General features: G+C 42.7%; 1 protein-coding gene across 1 annotated transcript in view; it reads left to right on the top strand.

Moving 5' to 3' along the window:
• The window catches only part of LOC126106290 (dehydrogenase/reductase SDR family member 11-like), a 165,699-nt gene that overhangs the window by 36,335 nt on the left and 105,395 nt on the right, over nt 1–23,969 (top strand). The window lies entirely within an intron of this gene.

Here is a 23,969-nt window from a genome sequence, read left to right as displayed (position 1 = left end):
GATATCACAGATTTGATGTTTTAGCAGATCCCTGATAATCACGGTACACTCGTGAAATGGTTTTACTGGAAAATACCCACTTCATCGCTACCTCGGAGATGCTTTGTCCCATCGCTCGTGCGATAACACCACGTTCAAGCTCACTTAAATCTTAAATAACCTGCCACTGTAGCAGCAGCAACCGATCTAACAACTGCGCGAGACACTGTTACTTTGTACAGGCGTTGCCGACCGCAGCGCCGTGTTCTGCACATTTACATATATCTGGGTTTCGATACGCATGCATATACGAGCCTCAGTATATGTCTCGTACTATGTGCAACACCCGAACGTAATCTCGCCGTACTGACATGTTTTCCGTTACATTGTTAGTGGAAAACTTATTTGATTCCCGTTGGTAAAAGGAGATCTAGCAGATATCAGTTTGCATGTGCACCAAGAGTATATAAACATGTCTTGGAAGACAGGCGCGGGCAACTGGTTGCAGACCAAGGCATGATTTTTGACAGCACCCGCCCTATCTTGTGGTTCTCTGCTCTGCTCTGATGTCGAATGATTTTGATGTCGTACGATGAAATTCTTTATCTACCCGAAAAAGTAATCGTGACGCTATTGACAGAGAGAGGTAGACTTGGGTGGTATCACTCTGATTTTGCCGGTCGGCTGTGCAGCGTTATCGGCGAGAGTTCTATCGCAGCGCGTCATCTATCACGACGAAAGTAACTGTCAGTACATTGTGTATACTTTCTGAGTATTAATCACACACCCGGAAGTTTTACTTATAAAAAAACGTCAAAGAAAGCTATTCCCATTATCATAATATTATAAAGTATACCGAGAAAATAAAAAGTATAACGCTGGCACCCGTAAGTTCACCTTTTAGTATTTTCTTATTAATAGACGCTCACACAGTTGCAGATGGTATGATGTACGCCGAGAAAAACGGGAACAGAGGAGCAAACAGCTACAACAATTCTTAAAAACATGCTGTAACGTACAATAAATAAGGTAGTATGAAAATAGCCACAGAAAACTATGTTAAAAAAACAAGCAGGAAAAATGTAATACTTTGTTGAAGTGTTTATATAACTATGCTATTTTCTGCATGTTTTAGATTTGAAGAACCCACTGACGATGGCGATATTTGTCACTGAAACTAGTGTGGGGAATAAATAAGTAAATACGTAACAAAAAGTGTTTTGCATCAAGGCGGACAAACACGGACCAAACGGAAGAGTTAAAGGATCAAGTTGTTATCACCCATGTGCTACTCACGCCGACAGCGCTTAACTTCGGCGATCTGGCGGGAACTCGCGTTACCACGGCGGCAAGTCCGTTGCCTTCTTTTGTACTAGCTAAATCATTTCCCACTTTCAGCTATTTGGCTTTACTTTTGGAAGACAGGAAAGAAAGGTAATGTCTCCAAATTCTGATGGAATCTTCGACAAGTTTCACGGATACAAAGCAAATAAAAAGGTAAATATCAAGGAGGCACAAAAGTATAGAATTGACTAACACAGAGTGAGCGGAGAGACAAGAGATTAACGTCAAATGTTAGCAGCCGTCCCCCACTCCAAAGCCGCGGTCAAAACTGCCTTCCGGAGGATTCTTGACGCTGACGTTCCGTGATGTCCAGGGTGCACCGGCCTTTAAGGGAGTGTCTCGCGACAGTGTGCACTTGGCTGTTTCGACGTTTAGCTGCCGGAAGTTGACATCACGTACGTCTCCCTTCAGTAGACACTTGATTGCGATCACACTTCTCCTGCAGTTCCGCCCCTGACGGCAGTTGTTCGAACTACTGAAGGATTCAGTTTAGAATGAACTGTGCAATTACCATCCCAAGTTTTAGTTGTTCATGTACAATAAACAAAACGGAATAAAAGCTGCACAGTACGCCTTCATCTGAATTTATGTAATAGAATCAGATGCACCAAAATACCGTACGGATATGTGTCTATTGTTCTTTTTTTGTGTGTTTAGCTTGCAGTTTTAGTTGTTATAGCGAAATTTGCCTTAAACATGAAAAAAATGTGTCGAAAAAGTTGATGTAAGACTACACTACTGGTCAGTCTGCTACCACTGCTTATTTCACTTTCACATTTCCACACATCAGACTGTTACTACATCCAAAGTTTCAGGAGTAAGCTGTTTACTATCACGCTAGCCGAAACCAGCCCATGTTCTTAAGTGATCAACTCTTGTTTATTTTCAGTTTCTCCAGAGACTTCTATTCTATAGAAAACGAGTAAATTACTATTTTCCGAAGGCACATGTAGTATCTGAACTTAATTCAGCATAGAAATTTACCTTCTGACTTCACAGTTTCTAAAACCATGCTGCGTGTGGTAAAGTATTTCGTCGTAACAGACTGGGCAGCTAAACACTTTGGAAAATTTCAGAACTGTTCATGTAGATTTATTTACATAGAAACGACGACATTCTGTAACATGACACGAAATCCTTGAATTTTTCCTTTTTATTTATAATTCACAGCAATAAAAACATTATAAAAGTTCGATTACTTTCTTCATCGTTTTCTGTTCATTCAAATCCTTTACAAAACTCTGATGTAGACCAACGACAATGTATCATTGTGCAATGCAACTTTATGCCAAAAATTACATTATAGCATAGGAATTTACGTGAACAGAAAATCATAGTGATACAATATTATTTTGGTATACCATGATTAACAAATTGAAAAAATTACAGAAAGTTAATTTTAATTAACACTAAATTACGTGGAGTGGCTATAAAATAACTCTCTCTCTCTCTCTCTCTCACACACACACACACACACACACAAATATTGCCATATTGTACACAAAATTAATGCTGCACAATCCCCCATGAAATCCTTTTCCCCTTTGTGGAATTAATGTAGCCTGAGTTTCAAACTTGGTATTTACATGAACAGTATTTGCTTGTGAGAAAGAAAAATCTCCATTCAAATTATCAATGCTCTTCTTTAGACCATTCAAGACCATTAAGAGCTTTTTCCTTCCTCTCCTGGCCACACTGTGTTCTTTTACTGGTGCTACTATAGTTTCACAGTGAGACGTTACATCCTGTTCAAATGTGTCTGCAATTTTTCTAAATTGCTAGACAGCAATGCAGACACACGTTCATTATATGCAATGTAGGGCAAGGAACATTGCTCACTCTTTTGGACGCCACCAAACAGGGTTTACCCATATGCATGTATGTGTTTACAGATGTTAAAATTTAAAATATTGCCCAAAGAACTGGATTTATATGAATGCACACATGTGCTGCAGATGTTACACTGAACTGAACATTTTTATTCACATATCAGTTCTGAGTTTTTGATAACAACGTTCACTTGGGAATCATTGGAATAAGGCACTTCCCACAAGCTTTCACCTCTGCACAAAATCATGTCATTTCTTAAATTCTGTCATCATGGTTTGTTTCCAGTTTTGGTGCCCTAGAGCGTTGATTATGTTTTGAGTGTTTCACTAAGCCTTCATAAACTTTTCCTGCCAGTAAACATAACAACGTGTTTAAGACTCGTCCTGGCTTCTGGGTTTTTCCCGTCGAAGTAACTGTATTTAATTCGTTTAAGTAGGGACTCCAAGCAATCACTAATCGGTGCCTAAAGCAGTACGCCAACTTCTCCAATCACTGCCAGTACGTCTTGTGGAATTACTTGCCAAATTATAGTGTCTGGGTCATAAAATAAGATTTCCATCATTTTCTCCAGGATACTACTAAAACCATACGTATCCCGTTCACTCTGAAGTTGCTTCGTTGAACTAAACACTGACGATTTCTTCTCACTACACCCATCAATTCTCCTTAGATTCTGAAACCAGTTCCCTTGTAAGTTACATGCTAAGAACACAGCAACTGGTTTGACACAGGTCCCATTACTGCTGATAATAGTTTACAAAAAACTGGAGCATAGTCAGACATAAACACAATGGTGTTTACAGAACCCACTCTTTCTTTAACGTATTTGAAACGAAAACACGGTAAGCAAATTGTAAGGTACACGTGCTGTGCTACTGGGCGATCGACATGGTTGCAAATGAACACACTTGGAACACTGCGATCACGTCGTATGAAGTGTGTTCATTTTTGGTAAACAGATGTCTCCCCTATTTGAAAAGTAAAATGCAGTTGCCTTTCCAGCACCATATCTGTCAAGAACCATAATAAAAAAAAGCTGGAAATCATATGTAGTCAAACCTTGAGTGTCATTCACACATATTCTATTTCTTCTCACTTCAGAAGTTTGTCAGCCTGAACGTCCGTCATTCTAATATGAATAATGTTTTCATCTTGATAATTAGAATCCAGCTGCTTTTGCTGTTTAAAATACCTTACTGCGTTATCACTTTTCTCTTCATTTCTCCAACCCACAATTTCACACTCGCTGCATCTTTTCGTGTTTCTTCGTTTCATAGGCAATATCAAAATCCCTTTTTATGTTATGCAAATCTGCTTTCTCAACATGATGGATTCTCTCCACGCCTGCTGCCATTGGTACACTTCTCCATCTTCCAGAAATCGTCCAACAGGAACACTTTGCAGAAAAAAACAATGACAAGTGTCTGTACAGACAAATGAATTTGAAAATTTCATGCACGGCGCAAGAGAGTCGTATTACTCATTTTACCTGTCAACCCTGCTCTCTCATTCCCATGAATAAATGTTCTTCCAAGATCTGGAGTGTGTCCCACATGTTTTGGAAAACATTTTAGGAAGCTCTTGTTTTCTATTATCACTTTCATGCTAAATGGGAGGCGCTGGCTATTTTGTTCGTGCTCACACTTCTGAGTGATAACATTGGACGTGTTTTTCTGGCCGCTTGTGGCCCGAACCATTCATAATATAACGAACATGGTTCCCACTCTTCAAAACCTGAAGAAAATATTAAGGCAGTATTCGTAAGTCATGTACATAGGATCAACAAAGTTTACTAAAACGTGACTAACACATTAAATATAAAATACAAATCTGCAGTTCTATCAAATTCTCTCGCATGGCTTTCTTGAAGATATTCTCTGAGTACATCATGGTGAGAAATGATTGAGAACAATATGTTCAGCTAATGCGACATTTCCGACCCTTTTTTACCAATTTCATTCCATGTAGCGTTATTTGACGCCGTTTTAATCAATTGCCTCTCATAAATGTAATTACGCACTGTAGACTCAGTTCACTGCCTTTTCTTCAACACACATTACCTCAATTTCATCATGTTTCCTCATATGGGCGTAGAGTTTCTGGAGAACACTCACTATTGGAGAACACTCAGTCTGATGTCGTTTATTGAAACTGAACTACACTCCTCGAACAATCACTATATACACACAAAGAAAAAAAATCACATGTAGACGACTATTCATCAAGAGCGTCGGTGAGGTCCGTCGGAGCCGGTCCTAGCTCGGCGAGGAACTGGCTGTGCTGCTGCTGCTGCGCCGGCCTCATAAAGCCGGCAGTCGGTGGTCGGCGGGGTACTCCAACTTTCCCTGTGTCTGTGAGGCGACCCCTGCAGAAATATGTTCGCGTTAGTCTCTAGCGAATTCTGTTTATTTTGAAGAATTGTTTTCCTCTTGGTTGCGCCTCCAAGTGCTTGTGTATGTTATATGGTATCCAGGGGTGTCTTGAGTGTAGTCTGCGTGTAGTCTGTGGCAGACGTAACAGGTTGTTTCGCATTTTAAACTAGGAATGCATTCCTCACAATTATAGTATCGTGCGAATCACTCATGTTCACCGAAATATGCTAAATTGCGGGCTTTCAAACAGAAATTAATGGTTGCCCTCAACTATGTACCCTCAGACTCAGTTGAAATATTAAAAGTTTTGGCTGGTTTCGTTGTCTATGAGCTGGGATACGTAGTTGCCGCATTACATGCCTAATACTGCTGAGTCTACTGTATACAATATTAATACACACATGAATCGAATCTACGGTCGCAGGTTCGAATCCTGCCTCGGGCATGGACGTGTGTGTTGTCCTTAGGTTAGTTAGGGTTAAGTAGTTCTAAATTCTAGGGGACTGATGACCTCAGATGTTAAGTCCCATAGTGCTCAGAGCCATTTGAACCATGAATCGAATGGTCGAAGGTTCCTATCACTCGGCAATTGCGAATTTTGAAGGTAACATAGAAATTTGTAAATGAAAGATTGCAATTAAATAAAATCTTCAGGTACTATTTCAACTACTTTAAATTATGAGTACGATAGCAGAAGTACCGTTAAGAATGCCATTCATTACTGTAAAAACTTATTGGTGTCGATGGTCCAGCAAATAAATAAAATGTAAGTTGAATAACAGGGAAACTATAGATTCCTACTTCACGTAATTAGTTATGAACGACAGAACAGCTCGTGAGATATTCACTTCTAAACGCACACTACGCCTTCACAGCAGGAGCCACGGTAATCTCACAAGTGCACAAGTCGGCGCTACGAAACATTTCTGTCCCCCGCGACCGCGCGCACACTGCTCCACACTCTCCGAGTATTTCCTGCGACCGTCCATCGCGCCTTCTCGTCCAGCACTCCTCCGTGTCCTCTCGTCCGACCTGAGGCTCCTCCCCCACTTCCATACAGTTTATCCATTGACTTCGGTAGTCGCCTCCCGTAGTAACGAGCGCTGTGATCGGCTAGAGCGCTCCCACCATGCCTTCAAGCCAACGCACACTTACAAACATATTGAAACACATATGAAATACTGAATTTACATTTAAATAACTTGAAATTAAATAAATATTCCTACGGCTGAAGAATAACATGCTCATTAACACGTTCACTGCCACTGTCATTGGCCTTGCGTTGCCACGTAACCAATTATTTTTTTAATAGAATCTCAAACTGTATTGTTAAAATAATATAAAATGTATTTATTTTACAAGTAAATGATAAAATTTAGTCTTGTGAATCAAATTTTTTTTGGGGCGCACTAAGGTGTCAGTGGCGTATCAGGCCACATTCTGTAGCGGATGGCCACGGACGCGCTAGTGCGTCGCGTTTCTTTTTCCTGAAAATTGTGACAGTTTAGAGTACTACAGTTTTATTTTATATTCAGAAATAAAAAGAAACATCCTACTGACAAACGACATACTTATAGAACAAAAAATATAGTATAAACAGCATTCAAAAACAAACACAAGATCTTGAAGAAACTTCCGGAATACAGTGTATGTCAAAGCTCAGGATAGATACAATCAAGAACTTTACCTATTACTCTCAAACAAATAAAATAAATACAAAGTTTAACAATAGTACCCACACATAACTGTCGAAAAATGAAAGAACATCGAAAGTGCTATCTGCCTTTAGAGGTGGTGAATAAGACAACAATTCAAACAATACCCTGCTTTATTTGGTCAATTTGGGCACTCGTAAATCGTGTCTGCTCGTTATCCTCGGCTGGCGCATGATCTGCACTTTTTTCTCTGTGTTTTTGATTTTCCAGTTGATTCTCGTTTTACCACAACATATTGGGGATTTCTGACTGGCCGTTCTGCCTGCTTTTGTGGCAATAGTGTCCTTATAATACTGATTTCTTGGAAGGGCATTTTTGTGCCAGAATATTTATTGTGTGGGGCATGTGCGTTTGTCAGCATCATTTCCATAACGAGGGTAAAAGGTTTCTTGTACCAGCGTATAGTTTTTCGTTCGGAGAGGTAATATGATAACATCTCATCGTACCGATCTACTCCCGACATAAATTTATTGTAGTTTACTATGGCCAAGGGCTTAGATTTCTTCTCCTTTCTTTTGTTTTCAACCTCAACAATTTCATTTGTAAATGCATTAGAAATGTAGCAAACCTCCCTCTTATCACACCGCTTCCCTATCATAACTGCTTCAACAAGTCTGGAAACGGCTTCACCTTTTCGTAATTTTGCCATGTGTATTTCCTTGGGTGTATCCTTCCTATTCGCCCTCAGAGTACCCGTGCAGTGAGTCTTCTTATGCAGGAGCAACTTAACCAATGCGAAGCTATTGTAGTAGTTGTCCATGTAGACGTGGTGACCAGCATCAACTTTTCATCCAGTATAAGTAGAGCAATTTTTTGCGCATGGCCTCTTCCTCCTAAATCGTCCAGCATGCCAATGTATACCGCGAATTTTAGAACCATTCCAGTGGGAGTTGTCAAAATATATAGCTTTCTGCCATATTTGTGCTATTTACTTTTGACGTATTGGCAGAAAAGTAATCCTCCACGCTAAAGGTTCATTGATTCGTCCAGTGACGGTTCCCGTCCAGTGTAATACAAATGGCACATCCTTTCATTGACAAAATTGATAACATGACCTATTTTATACAACCTGTCGGATGGTTATGGTTCGCCCTGGTTTGGATTTTCAGAAAAATGCAATGCACGTAGTATTAGAGGAAAACGATTTCGTGAAATACTATCGGCAATTCCTTCCACGTGAAATAAAGGCTCCTTTTTCCAATAGATCTGCGACTTCCTCATCTTTGCGTTTGCCATGTGCAGGAAAAATCCCAAGAACACTAACAATTCGCAAACCGTCACATCTTTTCAACAATTTATTCGTGATTGTTCTTTGGTTCCCACAGAAAGGAATAATTCAGTTGCGTTTCGATTTGTTCCTTCTACAACTTTCAATAGAAATTCGTCCGTCAGCAAACGACGAAAATAATCTAAGGGAGTGCTTCTCGTTGCTTGAATTAGCAGTTCCCCATTTTTTATAAACGGGCAGTTTACCATTCCAACTGGCTCACTTTCGCATGCAACACTTGTATCAGCTACGTCACCACTTGTTACCACTCCTTGTGCCCTTTCGCTGTCGCTTGTATTCGCAGCCATTTCTTCAGCATCATCTAAAGCCAACTCGGCTCCGACATACTCTTCACTGGATTCTCACTCGTCCTCCCCACTTGCCAATTCCGTTTCCGAATCGCTATCCTCTGATATCCGTAACAATTCCGCATCCGTTAGTTTTTTACGTTTATTGTGTCCCATATTTTATGTTTCTTAGGTTCTGAAGGGCCCGCCGTGTCACGATTGTTTTCCAATTTCAGCCCCACAACAGAGAAAAACTGTAGGGAAAAAACGCGAACCGCACCCCGACCAAACCGTGCTGCCTCGCAGCAGCCGACTCCCTCTCCGCGCAGGCGCGTCCACGGCGCGTGCGCCAGCAGCGGCAGGGCGCGCTGGGGCGCCGATGGCAGCGAACGTCTTAAATACGTAAAAAGATTACATAGCAGCTGGTCTGATATTCCGTAGGCTCTTACTTTGTTTATCAGGCGACAGTGCGGAACTGTATCGAACGCCTTCCGGAAGTCAAGGGAAATAGCATCTTCCTGTAATGTATTGCGAATACATAGAAAGAAGGATCCTTTATTGTATGATTATATGATAGCGGAACAAACACTGGTAGCAGTTACTTCTGTAAAATATCTGGAAGTGTGCGTGCGGAACGATTTGAAGTGGAATGATCATATAAAATTAATTGTTGGTAAGGCGGGTACCAGGTTGAGATTCATTGGGAGAGTCCTTAGAAAATGTAGTCCATCAACAAAGGAGGTGGCTTACAAAACACTCGTTCGACCTATACTTGAGTATTGCTCGTAAGTGTGGGATCCGTACCAAGTCGGGTTGACAGAGGAGATAGAGAAGATCCAAAGAAGAGCAGCGCGTTTCGTCACAGGGTTATTTGGTAAGCGTGATAGCGTTACTGAGATGTTTAGCAAACTCAAGTGGCAGACTCTGCAAGAGAGGCGCTCTGCATCGCGGTGTAGCTTGCTGTCCAGGTTTCGTGAGGGTGCGTTTCTGCATGAGGTATCGAATATATTGCTCCCCCCTACTTATACCTCCCGAGGGGATCACGAATCTAAAATTAGAGAGATTCGAGCGCGCACGGAGGCTTTCCGACAGTCGTTCTTCCCGCGAACCATACGTGACTGGAACAGGAAAGGGAAGTAATGGCAGAGGCACGTAAAGTGCCCTCCGCCACACATCTTTCGGTGGCTTGCGGAGTATAAATGTAGATGTAGATGTAGATGGAATTTAAACAAAAGTAGGCCAGTAACCTAATGCCTCTGCGCTTTCTAAAACACAGCAAATATTTCACCAATTTCTTCATGAATAGTAATATCGGATATAAGCAAAGACGTAGACGAATAAATATTTATAGGCATTCTGCTACCGTTTTTTCGTGTAACTGTCGAGTACTTATGGCCTGACGCGATCAATAGTAATAGGCCACTTTGACCTCCAATAACTCATGTACTATTCAAGTTACATGTCTGTAATTCATAACAATTTAGTTTTACACTAACAGCTTTCTAAAGACACGTCGATCGACAAAATCGGATGAGCGGTTTAGATTTTGGAAACTCGTTGCTGGGTGTTACTTGTATAAGTTACAGTCAGATACTTTTAACTAATAAAGATATTGAAAATCTGATTACACCATCAGAATCGTCATGCAAATAATGGTAAAGTACATGTGTCTTATCAAGGTTTCATGATTAGTCTGGCAATTATTAATTTCTACATAAACTGTGAAATGCCTGCCATGATGGTTTCACAAAGTCCGCTATCTTTGGCATTCCCGGCGTACAAATCTCCTTCATCGACACAAAGCACAGTCCCCATCACAGCGTCTACGTGGAATTCGCAGCCACGCGGTCGGCCTGGACCACACGCTCTGTGGCTGCCCCTCTTGCTGCGGCTGACGTTCGCCACCACACCACGCGGTTGGGTTTAATGACGAGCCCCAGCTTGCCGAGCGGTCCGTGCGGCCACAACAACTCCCAACTTGAATACTTTCAGAGCGCCACATCTCGCCCATTACCTCACAACAATAACAAGAAATAGCAACAAAACCGAACAGCAACAACGAAATAACAGTAAACAGCAACAACGATGTAATATAAATTAGCAACAACTAAACGCAACAAAACTAATTCGGAACAACGAAAGCAGTTAAATGGAGCACACGGCGTGGCAGCAAAGAGCGGTATGGATGGAGTCTTGAAACAAGGGTGACTGGTCACCTGATATCAGTTCCCGATGAAGTGTGAAGTACGTACTGCCGCGAGACATTACGCGACTTTATTTCTCCTTCTCTTTCCGTGCCATTCCTTTGCAGTGTGCCAGTCCGTAGCGAACCCCTAGGCGCTTAGGCGTGACGGCACGACAGCCAAATGTTGCGTGTTGCAGCTTTGGGACGTCGCAGGCGCATAGAATTAATTTCTTAATACTTCTGCGTCCCATTGAACGCGACAGCTGCAAATCAAACCTTAATGAGGTTTGAAGCTGTTATTACACACACATATAAATTTACAAATGTCGATATTTAAGCGTTCGTGATTTCTGTCCGCTTCTTGCAGGTGACGTTCTATTACGGTGTTACCTTCAAAACCGTGCAGATATCTGCTTTTATACGAGTTTTCCACACAGTTTATGCTGACGTGGACCATACTTAGTACATCCTAACATCATATGGTTTAGTTCTCATTGTCTGGATGATCATTGCGTGTGGGATCCTATAGGGAAACATGTAGCCCCCATTGCAGTAACGAGTAGATTCTGACGGATGTACCACGGTTCCGCTAATATGAATTTTTTATTAATATTTCAGTTTCTTAAAAAGATACATTACAAAGAGTGATACTACATGTGTTGGTTCACTTAATTACGCACTTTTTTGTATACAGACAAAAGATATTTTAAATATTGCATAGTGTCTCTCACAGTGATTATTGCCTTAGAATGTAAATATAGTTTGTGTTACGAATTGGTGACTGAAATTGATACATTCAGAAATTCTATAGAATTATATATATCATAGAAGTCTGTTGAACAGAGTAGAACGAGTTCCCTCTCACTAGCTGGCTATTTTCGGTCTTTGACTTTTACAATTTTCAGTAGTGTGTGACCGTGCCTGTTCAGGTTGCTCCATTCCAGTTCGTTTGCCTCCAGTGCATCGACACATGGCGTTGTTCGCTGTCATGAATCGATGGTAATAAGCCTCCCACCTCCCTGTCCCGTTAACATAGCTGCAAAATTCCGACAGTTTGCTTAACTGATCGCCAGTCTTTGGTGCACCGTTGGAAAATATTCTTTTGTAGACTGCAGCCATTCTTTCTTCCATTCTTCCGAAGCTACTTGACGTGATATTTGTTTCACGAAAATTTTGGCACTTTTGATGTAGTAAACTACTTCTTTAAATTCGGACCTTTCTGGTTAGGCTTTCACGTGACTGTTAGTGCTGTCGAATCAAAGAGCAACTCCTACCAGTCACTGTTTCTTTATTTAGAGAACGCGTTTCAAAGGTTTAAACCTCTATTGGTTCAAATGGCTCTGAGCACTATTGGACTTAACATCTATGGTCATCAGTCCCCTAGAACTTAGAACTACTTAAACCTAACTAACCTATTGACATCACACAACACCCAGTTATCACGAGGCAGAGAAAATCCCTGACCCCGCCGGGAATCGAACCCGGGAACCCGGGCGCGGAAGCGAGAACGCTACCGCACGACCACGAGCTGCGGACTAAACCTCCATTATTGGGTGGCATTATTTGGATTAATAGAGCAAATATGTGTTGTGTTACGACTTTGGACCTGTCTTTTGTCATCTTTACATTACATACATCATTACGCTTTGTAAAACCTCTGTTTCTTTTGACACAGTTTTTAGTGAAGTGTGTATACTTGGCCGTAGCTGCAAGATGTTTTTATGTTCTAAAGTAGACTTGATCGTCTGACAAGTCAGATTAGCTGTAAATGCTAAAACATTTGGTTACTAACTCGTATAGGTGAAATGCCGTCTTGTATATCTGCAACTGTGGAAAAAAGAGGTGGAAAAACAAAGAAGACAACTGTTGGATAAGATTCATCTAGACTGTTACTGATATCGGTTGAAGCAACATTTGTAGCATTCTAATGTTATTTCTTATTTCTTCGATTACGCTTTTGTGCATGTTTCGATTCCTAAAAGAATGTAATGTTGTTTTCCTGTCCGTCTGTATTACTCTGCTGAGATAGCGCACTTTATCGAAACGTGCGTAAACCCCGTTCCCTGAAGCGATGTTTACCACTGCTGCCCCCACTGACTTTTCTTAAAACGTGTACAACGTTGCAATCTGTATAAGCAGCGGCGTCCCTGCATTGATACTGCCTTTTACAAGCCTGTAGAATCGATGTCTTCCGTCCCCTAACAATCTAAAGGAGTTACAGTTGCCGTTTACCATGCCGTATTGTCTTCATCTGTTATCAGCTACTGTGTGTTCGGTATGCCGTTCCAGATCTTTTTAAAAATAATGATGTGGTACAATTGGCATCCTACGACACCGATATCGATTTGGAGGCAAATAACTTAGCGGTATCAAAGCGGTGTCAAAGAAACTGTAATCTCTCACTACTCGGAAGGCATCTGGACTGATGGAGATACCTGCAAATTTATTCAGAACTTCTGGCTGTAGTTTATCGCAGGTCCTTGGAAAAAAAGCACAACTCCTTCTCGTTTTCAAAAAGGGTCGCAAGACAGATGCACAAAATTATAGGTCTGTTGTAAAATTATGGATCATGTTTTATGCTTAGACATTGACGTTTCTGTACGTGAAAAAATTGAACTCGCACTAGGAGACACGGCACATTTATCTCGGCATACACTTACGGAAATCTGTCTTGGTCTATTGACAGCTCACTATGTCTTTGATATTCTCTTGTTTCCGGTTGATTTACCGATCTCCTCCTCGCTGGTGGCTTGATTCCCTTACGCTACTTACGCAACCTCGCGTGGCCACTACCAACGCAGAGACCAGACAACCTCTGTAGGTGTCACACAGATTTCGTGCCACTCCAAGAATGCTCGCGCGTCAATTATTTTTTTCTGGTGTTGGCACTTCCAGTGGACTGCTTCCGATTGCAACTACCATTTATCGGGTCTTTTGCAACTTACCATAGTGGACTTGTATGGGGAACCCTTACCACGCTTTGATGTCAAGTCAAGTCTCGGCTTATATGGCGCATCATATGTACTCGGTGACAGTGTAAACTCTCTGCTGTAACTTGGGGCTATGCGTACGGAAGATGTGAAGTGGAACGATGGCATTGAACTAGTGGTTTGAATTTCAGATACCAGATTTTGATTCCCATAATACAGTACTTAATCTAAAGTATCCGCACATCTATTAGTGGACATGAACATGGGGTGTGTCCAGCCTTAGCCGTCATCTACATCTACGCTGATACTCCGCAAAATACACTTAAATGCCGAGTAGAGGATTCATCGACCCAGCTTCACAATAATTCTCTATTATTCCAATCTCGAATAGTACGCGGAAAAAACGAACACCTATATCTTTCCGGGGGAGCTCTGGTTTCCCTATGAAGGTCGGCGCCAACAAAATATTTTCGCATTCGGAGGAGAAAGTTGGTGATTAAAGTGTCATGAGCAGACTCCGCCAGAACGAAAAACGCCTTTGTTTTAATTATGTCCGCCCCTGATCCTGTATCATGTCAGTGACACTCCCTCCCCTATTTCGTGATAATACAAAGCATTCTGCTTCTCTTTGAACATTTTCGATACACTCCGTCAGTCCTATCTGGTAATTACCCCAGAGCACGCAGCAGCACTATAAAAGTGTAGTGTGGGCAGTCTGTTTAGTAGCTCTTTTATATTATTTTTCTGCCAATAAAACGCAGTCTTTGGTTCGCCTTTCCCACGACAATTTTTATGTGTTCCGTCGAATTTAAGTTGTTCGTAGTTGTGATTGCTAGGTATTTAGTTGAATTTACGGCCATCAGATTTGACGAATTTATCGTGTAACTGAAGTTTAACGGATTCCTTTTTAGCACTCATGTGGATGACCTCGCGCTTTTCATTATTTACGGTCAATTGCCAATTTCGCACCATACAGATATCTTTTCTAAGTCTTTTGCTTTCTGTTCTGATCTGCTGATGACTTTACTAGACGATAAGTGACAGCATCATCTGCAGACAACCTAGGACCACTCCTCGGTTGTCTCCTAAATCGTTTCTATAGATAAGAAATAGCAGAGGGCTTATAAAACAACCTTGGGAAGCGCCAGATATCACTTGTGTATTACTCGATGAGTTTCCGTAAGTTACTGCGAGCTGTGACCTCCCTGACAGGAAATCACGGATCCAGTCACATGACTGATATTCCATAAACACGCAATTTCACTACAAGCCGCTTGAACTGTGCTGTGGACTATTTCAACGAGATATCAGAATGTCTGTGGAGGATGGTTTTCTTCAGAATCCGAAATCAGAAAAGGCAGTATTGTTGAACGCTGATGTGTGGAGGAAACTCCACGTTCTAAAGCACCCTAAAAGTGTTCCATTGGGTTCCGGTCGGGACTCTGGCTAGAAATGTTTTTGTCCACAAACATTGCCTCACAGGTACTGCTTTATGGCAGGGTGCATCATGGTACTGAAACAAGCAGTCGCCGTCTCTGTATTGTTGCTCTACTGCACGCCATACACAATGTTTTAAAATGTGTTCATATCTTTCCGCATTTGGTGTTCACTTAAGCCCAACAAGGACACCAAACCTAACCGGGAAAAACATGCCCCTACCGTAACGCCAGTTCCCTGCTGCCAGTACTCACGATGAGAGGCAGCGCCCTCCGAGCAGTCGCCGGACCCAGATCTGCCCGTCCAACTGTCACGTGGCACAGCGTGATCCACCAGTCCAGGTCACTCGCTTCCAGTGATCCACAGCCCACGTGTGCTGCTCTTTACACCACCTCAAGCACCCCATACTTTATGAGGAGCTGCACGATGATTGTACGCCAATGTACGTAAACCCCCTACCCATGGTCATCTTCCTAGCTGGACTGCTGGTACGAATTTGGAACTGCCGAGTGAATCCTTCCGCTGATTTCATAAAGTTTCTTACAGTCACCCTCCACAATGTTTGATGGTCCCTGCCCATAAGTGCACGACATCTACTTTGTCTCGGTTTAACTGTGCTTGCTTATTCGAGTTTCCACTCCATTATAAGACGCTACAACACAGCCGCTCCGAGATCGTATGGTCATCGTCAATCAGTATGTTACGCCCTCATAAGTATAGCTCGCGAAGAATTTGAGAATGGGAAGAGTTACCCCAAAATATAATACCATATGTTATAAGCGAAAGAAAATAAGCAAAGCAGATTACTTTTCGTGTCGAACGATCACTTACTTCAGATACCGTTCGAATAGTAAAAATGGCAGTATTGAGTCTTCGAACAAGATCCTGTATGTGGTCTTTCCACGACAGATTACTATCTATCTGAACACCTAGAAATTTGAATAGTTCAGTTTCACTAATCATATGCCCATTTTGTGAAATTAAAACATCTGGTTTTGTCGAATTGTGTATTACATACCGTAAAAACTGAGACTTACTGTGATTTAGCGTTAGTTTACTTTTACAAATCATGAGCTTATGTCTTCTTGAACTACACTATTTGAAACAATGTCAACATTGAACACAACATCCCTTACTATCAAGCTAGTGTGATCCGAAAAAAAAACCTCACTTGTAATACAACTGGGCATATCATTTATGTAAATAAGGAATAAGAGCGGCCCCAGCACTCATCCCTGGAGTACTCCACATCATAGCCACACTCAAGACTGTAGAGAATCACCTTTTCCTGTCTGTTATTAAAGAAAGAGGTGAACCAGTTGTAAGCTGTTCCATAAAGGTACAACTTCTGGAGCAATATTTTGTGATCAACACAATCAAAATGCCTCAGTTCAACGAAAAAGATGCATAGCGCTCGAAACCTTTTCTTTAATCCATTCAGTATCTCACCGCGAAAAGAGAATGTAGGATTTCCAGTTGTTAAACCACTTTTAAAACAGAACTGTAAATTTGATAGCAAATTATGTGAAATAAAATGATCAATTATCCGTACATACACAGTCTTTTCAATAACTTCAGCAAACACTGATGGCATAGAAATAGGTCTGAAATTGTCTACATTACCATTTTCTCGCTTTACTACTGAGCACTTTAATTCTTCAGGAAACTGACCATTCTTAAAGGAAAAGTTACAAATTTGTCTATGTACAGGGATAACATGCGCAGCGCAGTACTTTAATATTCTGCTAGGTACTCTGCGATATCCAAGAGGGTCCTTAGGCTTCAGTGGTTTAATTATTGACTCAATCTCTCCCTTGTCAGTATCACAGAGGAGTATTTCAGGTCTCAGTCTCAGAAAGGCTCTTTCCAAGAGAATTAGATGATTCCCTGTAGAAACTAGGTTTTTATTTGATTCACCATCAATGCTCAGAGAGTGATTGTTAAATACTGTACATATATCTTACTTATCAGCGACAGAACATTTGTATTACAAACTGAATTTATATAGTCGACCTTGTGCTACTGACCAGACACTTCCCTCACGGCCGACCATGTGGTTTTAAGTTTAGCCTGTGAATTAGCTATTCTATTTGCGTATCACATACTCTTTGCCTTTCTAATAACATTTTAAGCACCTTACGATATTGATTGTAATGGGCCACTGTAGCTCGATTGTGACTGCTGCTAACATTTTGATATAACTTTCGTTTTGTTCCTGTGTACTATTCTCGATTTTAGTATTTTAGATGTAATGGCCGATTGAGAATAGCCTGGTAAAGATCTCTGTCACGGTATGTGGTGTAACAGGGCCATTTTCTCGATCCCACAACCCGTAAGAGCGCTGCACCTACGTGGACGCCATCTTTCGCTAGTCTCCACCTCTCCTAGTGCTCTATACTCAGAGACCCAGAGATTTGGTACTCATCTGGGCCATTGTTTCTGAATATCCAACTGCATGTCCCTGTTGTAGCATCCCTTTTCATAGGTGTTTCTGCTCGGAATATAGAACATTTCTACTGAAACTGTTATCAATTTCCAACTCATAAAGAAAGCAATACACGTTATGAATATCTAAATAACTACTGTGACAGACATTGCTGGCTTGTGTGAGATGCAGATGCCACTATTGCTGACTCTAGATTAGTGAGCTGTCATACTATACATACACTGAAGAGCCAAAGAAACTAGTGAACCTACCAAATATCGTGTAGGGCCCACGCTAGAACGCAGAAGTGCTCGAATACGACGAAGCATGTACTCCACTAATGTCTCAAGTAGTCCTGGAGGGAACTGACACCATGAATGCTGCAGGGCTGTCCATAAATCCGTAAGAGTTGGTGGAAATCTCTTCTGAATAGCACGTTGCAAGGCATCCCAGATATGCTCAGTGATGTTCATGTCTAGGGAGTTTGTTGGCCAGCAGAAGTGTTTAAACTCAGAAGAGCGTTCCTGGAGCCACTGTAGTAACTCTGGACATGTGGTGTGTGGCTCCTGCTGGAATTGCCCGTCGGAATGCACAGTGGACATGAATGGATGCAGGTGATCTGACAGGATGCTTATGTACGTGTCACCTGTCACAGTCGTACCTGGACGTATCAGGGGTCCCGCATCACTCCAACTGCACACGCCCCACACAATTACAGAGCCTGCATCAGCTTGAACAGTCCCCTGCTGACATGTAGGGTCCATACATTCATGAGGTTGTCTCCACACCCGTACACGTCCATCCGCTCGATACCGTTTGAAACGAGACTCGTCCGACCAGGAAACACGTTTCCAGTCATTAAGAGTCCAATGTCGCTGTCGACGGGTCCAGGTGAGGCTTAAAGCTTTTCGTCGTGCAGTCATCAAGGGAACACGAATGGGCTTTCGGCTCCGAAAGCACACATCGATGCTGTTTTGTTGAATGGATCGCATGCTGACACTTGTTGACGGCCCGGCATTGAAATCTGCAGCACCTCGGGGAAGGGTTGCACTTCTGTCACGTTGAACGATTATCTTCAGTCGTAGTTGGTTCTTGTTATTGCAGGATCTTTTACTGGCCGCAGCGATATAGCAGATTTGCTGTTTTAGAAGATCCTTGGTATTCACGCTGCACTCGCTAAATGGTCGTACGGTCAGTACCTCGGATGTGCTTCGTCCATCGCTCGTGCGCCGACTAACACCACCTTCAAAATCACTTAAATAGTGATAACCGGCCATTATAGCAGCAGTAATGGCTCTGAGCACTATGGGACTTAACATCTGTGGTCATCAGTCACCTAGAACTTAGAACTACTTAAACCTAACTAACCTAAGGACAACACACACATCCATGCCCGACGCAGGATTCGAACCTCCGACCGTAGTAGTCGCGCGGTTCCGGACTGAAGCGTCTAGAACCGCTTGGCCACCACGGCCGGCATAACAGCAGTAACCGATCTAACAACTGCACCAGACACTTGTTATCTTACACAGGTGTTGCCGACCGTAGCGCCGTATTCGACCTGTTTTCATATCTCTGTATTGCAGTACGTATGACTAAACCAGTTCCTTTGGCGTCTCAGTGCAGTGTGACACAGAAAACAGTGGACAATTTAGTAGAACGCAATGTCCAGAAGACAGAATTTTTAACACACTTAAGTTGTTCCTTTGTGTAGGGAATAAGTTACCAATGAGTGTCTTCGAAACTGCATAAAGATTCTTGGGCATTCCGTACTTACTGTGTCCACCTGTTGAAAGCCTGAAGAGCGACCTTTCGCCGCCCGCACTTCTGCGAGACGTGCAGGAAGAGTCAGTGAGGTTCTGGAGGGTGCCGACAGAAATGTGGACTCATGTCAGCTCGAGTGCCGTGATCAGCTCCGCTAGGTTTCTCGGTTGATCAGTGGCGCGAAAAAGTCTAATCGAGGCGGTCCCACAGATTCTCGATTGGGTTCAAATCCTGGGGTATTGGTGGCCAAGGGAGTGCGGTAAAGTGCTGGTGCTCTTCGAACCACAACCGTAAACTGCGAACCTTGCATTGTCTTCCTAGCAGATGCCATCGTGACGAGCAACTTCAAACTGCATGTGGGGGTGGACGTGTTCGCCAGGGATAGATACATATTTGTGTTCAGCAAGTGTGCCTTGCAGTTCTATGAGATCACCTAGCGAATGCGACGAAAACAATCCCTAGACCATAACGCATGGAGGGTGTTTGCTTCCAGACGTTTCTCACCGTTCACGCCAACGACCCTCTGTCCAATGGAACATAAAACGTGATTCGTCTGATGTTTGGTTGTGGGCGCTCAACTGCACGGTCATCAGCACCTGTACAAAGTCCCAATTTTAGACACTCAAATTTTTTACACTGTCCAGTCTAGCCACTGTCACGATGATGATGATGATGATGATGATGAAATGAGGAGGTCAACACCCAGTCCCCAGGCAGAGAAATTCCCCAACCCGGTTGAGAATCGAACCCGAGACCCCGTGATCCAATCTGTAGTGACGTTTATATGTCGAATAAAGTGTGTGAACACCGCAGTTTGTAACTAATTTACGATTTTTTTCATATTGTTCAACAATTGTCATCCTGTGCATGGTCCAACAATGTAGGCGTGACCACAGCCTATGTTCGACACCAGTACGCAACAATAACCACTAACAGGCGGCAGTTGGCACTGGACAGTATATAAAACGTGTCCGGGGGACGCGGAAAACAGTGCAAATGTTCTCAAAATGTGAAAATGGAGCGATTTATCTTACGCCCAAAAAGACATGATCATCGGGCTTCAGGCGAAGGATGGAAGAAGTTTGTGAAGTGTTCGCGTGCTGCCGCCATTAAAGTGTACCGTGCGCAGCAAAATGGCGATATCCAAACACGACGCCGAGGCAAGTGCGGTACAACACGAGCCAGAGATGACAGTGGCGAACGACGGCTGTCGAGATGTGTGTGTGGACAAACACACCTGGCAGGCTGACCGGTCACATGAACCGAGGGGCTACGAACAGTGTCTCCTCGACGACAGTTCGGCGAACGTTGCTGCGCAGTTAAGCGCCTCTCAAACTAAACATCATCACCACCACCTCACTACAGATACTCGGATTTAGGTAATAAAATGCGTATACGCCTGCCGTCGTTGGCGATAATGTGGCGCAGACGAATAGCGAAATTCTGCGTGACGCGCTGAAGCTTCGGAACATCGGTGCTGTCGATGCCCTCCCGAATGGCTGTTTTCAGCTCAGCAATGGTTTTGCGGTTATTGCTGTACATATTGTCTTTAAAACAGCCACAAAAAAGGAGTCGCGTGTGTTCAGATCTTGAGAATATGGCGGTCGATCGAGGCCCCCGCCAGTGGCCTCTGGGTACCTCGCTGCCGGAACGCGGTCCCGACAGTCCTGCTCCAGGACCAAACACTCTCCTGCTTCGACAGGGTCGAGGTCCGTCTTTAATGAACCACATCTGGTCGAAATTAGGATCACTTCGGATAACGTGGATGAAATCATCCTCCAAAACATTTACGTACGATTCGATAGTCACTGTGCCATCAAGAAATATTGCAGCGATTATTCCTTGACTGACATTGCACACCACACAGTCACCCATTGAGGGTGAAAAGACTTCTCGATCGCGAAATGAGAAGTCTCAGTGTGGTCTGACCGCCAGACACCACACTTGCTAGGTGGTAGCCTTTAAATCGGCCGCCGTCCGTTAGTATACGTCGGACCCGCGTGTCACCACTGTCAGTGATTGCAGACCGAGCGCCGCCACACGGCAGGTCTAGTCTAGAGAGACTCCCTAGCACACGCCCCAGTTGTACAGCCGACTTTGCTAGCGATGGTTCACTGTCTACATACGCTCTCATTTGCCGAGACGACATTTGCTACGACCTAGCAAGGCGCCATATTATTCAAGAATGTATTCTGAAAAGATAATATTGTGAATCATGTACCGTCAAGAGCGACGTTCATCATTAATGGATTAAAGTTAAGTATCAAACTAATTACGTCCGCTTTCTGAATTCTCATTCCTTGTCATGTTCCAGACCTCACGTCAGTATGGTTCTTCCCTCCTCGCCAGCCTGCGTGAGCTAAAATGCGTGCATTTCGGCCCCCTCTAGTAACACGGCGTTGGCTCTTCTGCCAACACAACACTCAGACCCCCAAATTCGTCAGTTTTGCTTGTTGACGAACCCATCCAAATAAAAGTGGGATTCGTCGCTACACTATACAGCGCAAAGAAATTCCCATCATGGTCCGCGCCCAACCGTGCAGTTTCAACATCCGAACACAAACCATTCAGAAGTTATGACAATTTTACTTTAGACAGTTCAATAACTGTCACCATGTATGTGAGAAAGGCAAATTGCATCACGCATCATTCGCTGCTGGAAACAGGAAAAGAGGAGAAGGCGCAGAGAGCATAAACTACTGTCCACCATACACTTTAAAATATCCTTTAGAGTATAGATGTGTAGTCCATATCTTCCCCACTCAAGCAAGTGTCATGTTGTTGTTGTTGTTGTTGTTGTTGTTGTTGTTGTTGTCTCCAGTCCTGAGACTGGTTTGATGCAGCCTACATCCTTCTGAATCTGCTTAGTGTATTCATCTCTTAGTCTCCCTCTACGATTTTTACCCTCCACGCTGCCCTCCAGTACCAAATTGGTGATCCCTTGATGCCCCAGAACATGTCCTACCAACCATCCCTTCTTCTAGTCAAGTTGTGCCACAAACTCCTCTTCTCCCCAATTCTATTCAATACCTCCACAAGCTCCTCTTCTCCCCAATTCTATTCAATACCTCCTCATTAGTTATGTGACCTACCCATCTAATCTTCAGCATTCTTCTGTAGCACCACATTTCGAAAGCTTCTATTCTCTTCTTGTCCAAACTATTTATCGTCCATGTTTCACTTCCATACATGGCTACGCTCCATACAAATACTTTCAGAAACGACTTCCTGACATTTAAATCTATACTCGATGTTAACAAATTTTCTTCTTCAGAAACGCTTTCCTTGCCATTGCCAGTCTACATTTTATATCCTCTCTACTTCGACCATCATCAGTTATTTTGATCCCCAAATTGGAAAACTCCTTCACTACTTTAAGTGTCCCATCTCCTAATCTAATTCCCTCAACATCACCCGACTTAATTCGACTATATTCCGTTATCCTCGTTTTACTTTTGTTGATGTTCATCTTATACCCTCCTTTCAAGATACTGTCCATTCCGGTCAACTGCTCTTTCAAGTCCTTTTCTGTCTCTGACAGAATTACAATGTCATCGGCGAACCTTAAAGTTTTTATTTCTTCTCCATGGATTTTAATACCTACTCCGCACTTATCAACAAGGTTGAGGTTACGGATATAAAAGTAGCTAGGATGATTGCAGGTACTAGTAGATGGGAACAATGGCAGGAGGGTGTCCACAATGAGGAAATCAAAGAAAAACTGGGAATGAACTCTATAGATGTAGCAGTCAGGGCGAACAGGCTTAGATGGTGGGGTCATGTTACACGCATGGGAGAAGCAAGGTTACCCAAGAGACTCATGGATTCAGCAGTAGAGGGTAGGAGGAGTCGGGGCAGACCGAGGAGAAGGTACCTGGATTCGGTTAAGAATGATTTTGAAGTAATAGGTTTAACATCAGAAGAGGCACCAATTTTAGCACTGAATAGGGGATCATGGAGGAACTGTATAAGGGGGGCTATGCTCCAGACTGAACGCTGAAAGGCATAATCAGTCTTAAATGATGATGATGATGATGATGATGACTCCGCACTTTTCTTTTGTTTCCTTTATTGCTTGCTCAATATACAAATAGAATAACATTGGGGATAGGCTACAACCCTGTCTCACTCCCTACCCAACCACTGCTTCCCTTTCATACCCCTCGACTCGTACGACTGCCATTTGGTTTCTGAACAAATTGTAAATAGCCTTTCGCTTCCTGTATTTTAACGCTGCCACCTTCGGAATTTGAAAGATAGTATTGCAATCAACATTGTCAAAAGCTTTCTCTAAGTCTACAAATGCTAGAAACGTAGGTTTGCCTTTCCTTAATCTATTTTCTAAGATAAGTCGTAGGGTCAGTATTGCCTCACGTGTTCCAACATTTCTACGGAATCCAAACTGATCTTCCCCGAGGTCGGCTTCTCCTAGTT

Source organism: Schistocerca cancellata, chromosome 10 (assembly GCF_023864275.1).
Source record: "Schistocerca cancellata isolate TAMUIC-IGC-003103 chromosome 10, iqSchCanc2.1, whole genome shotgun sequence".
Lineage (NCBI taxonomy): Eukaryota > Metazoa > Arthropoda > Insecta > Orthoptera > Acrididae > Schistocerca > Schistocerca cancellata.
This window is presented reverse-complemented; position numbering and strand designations above follow the sequence as displayed.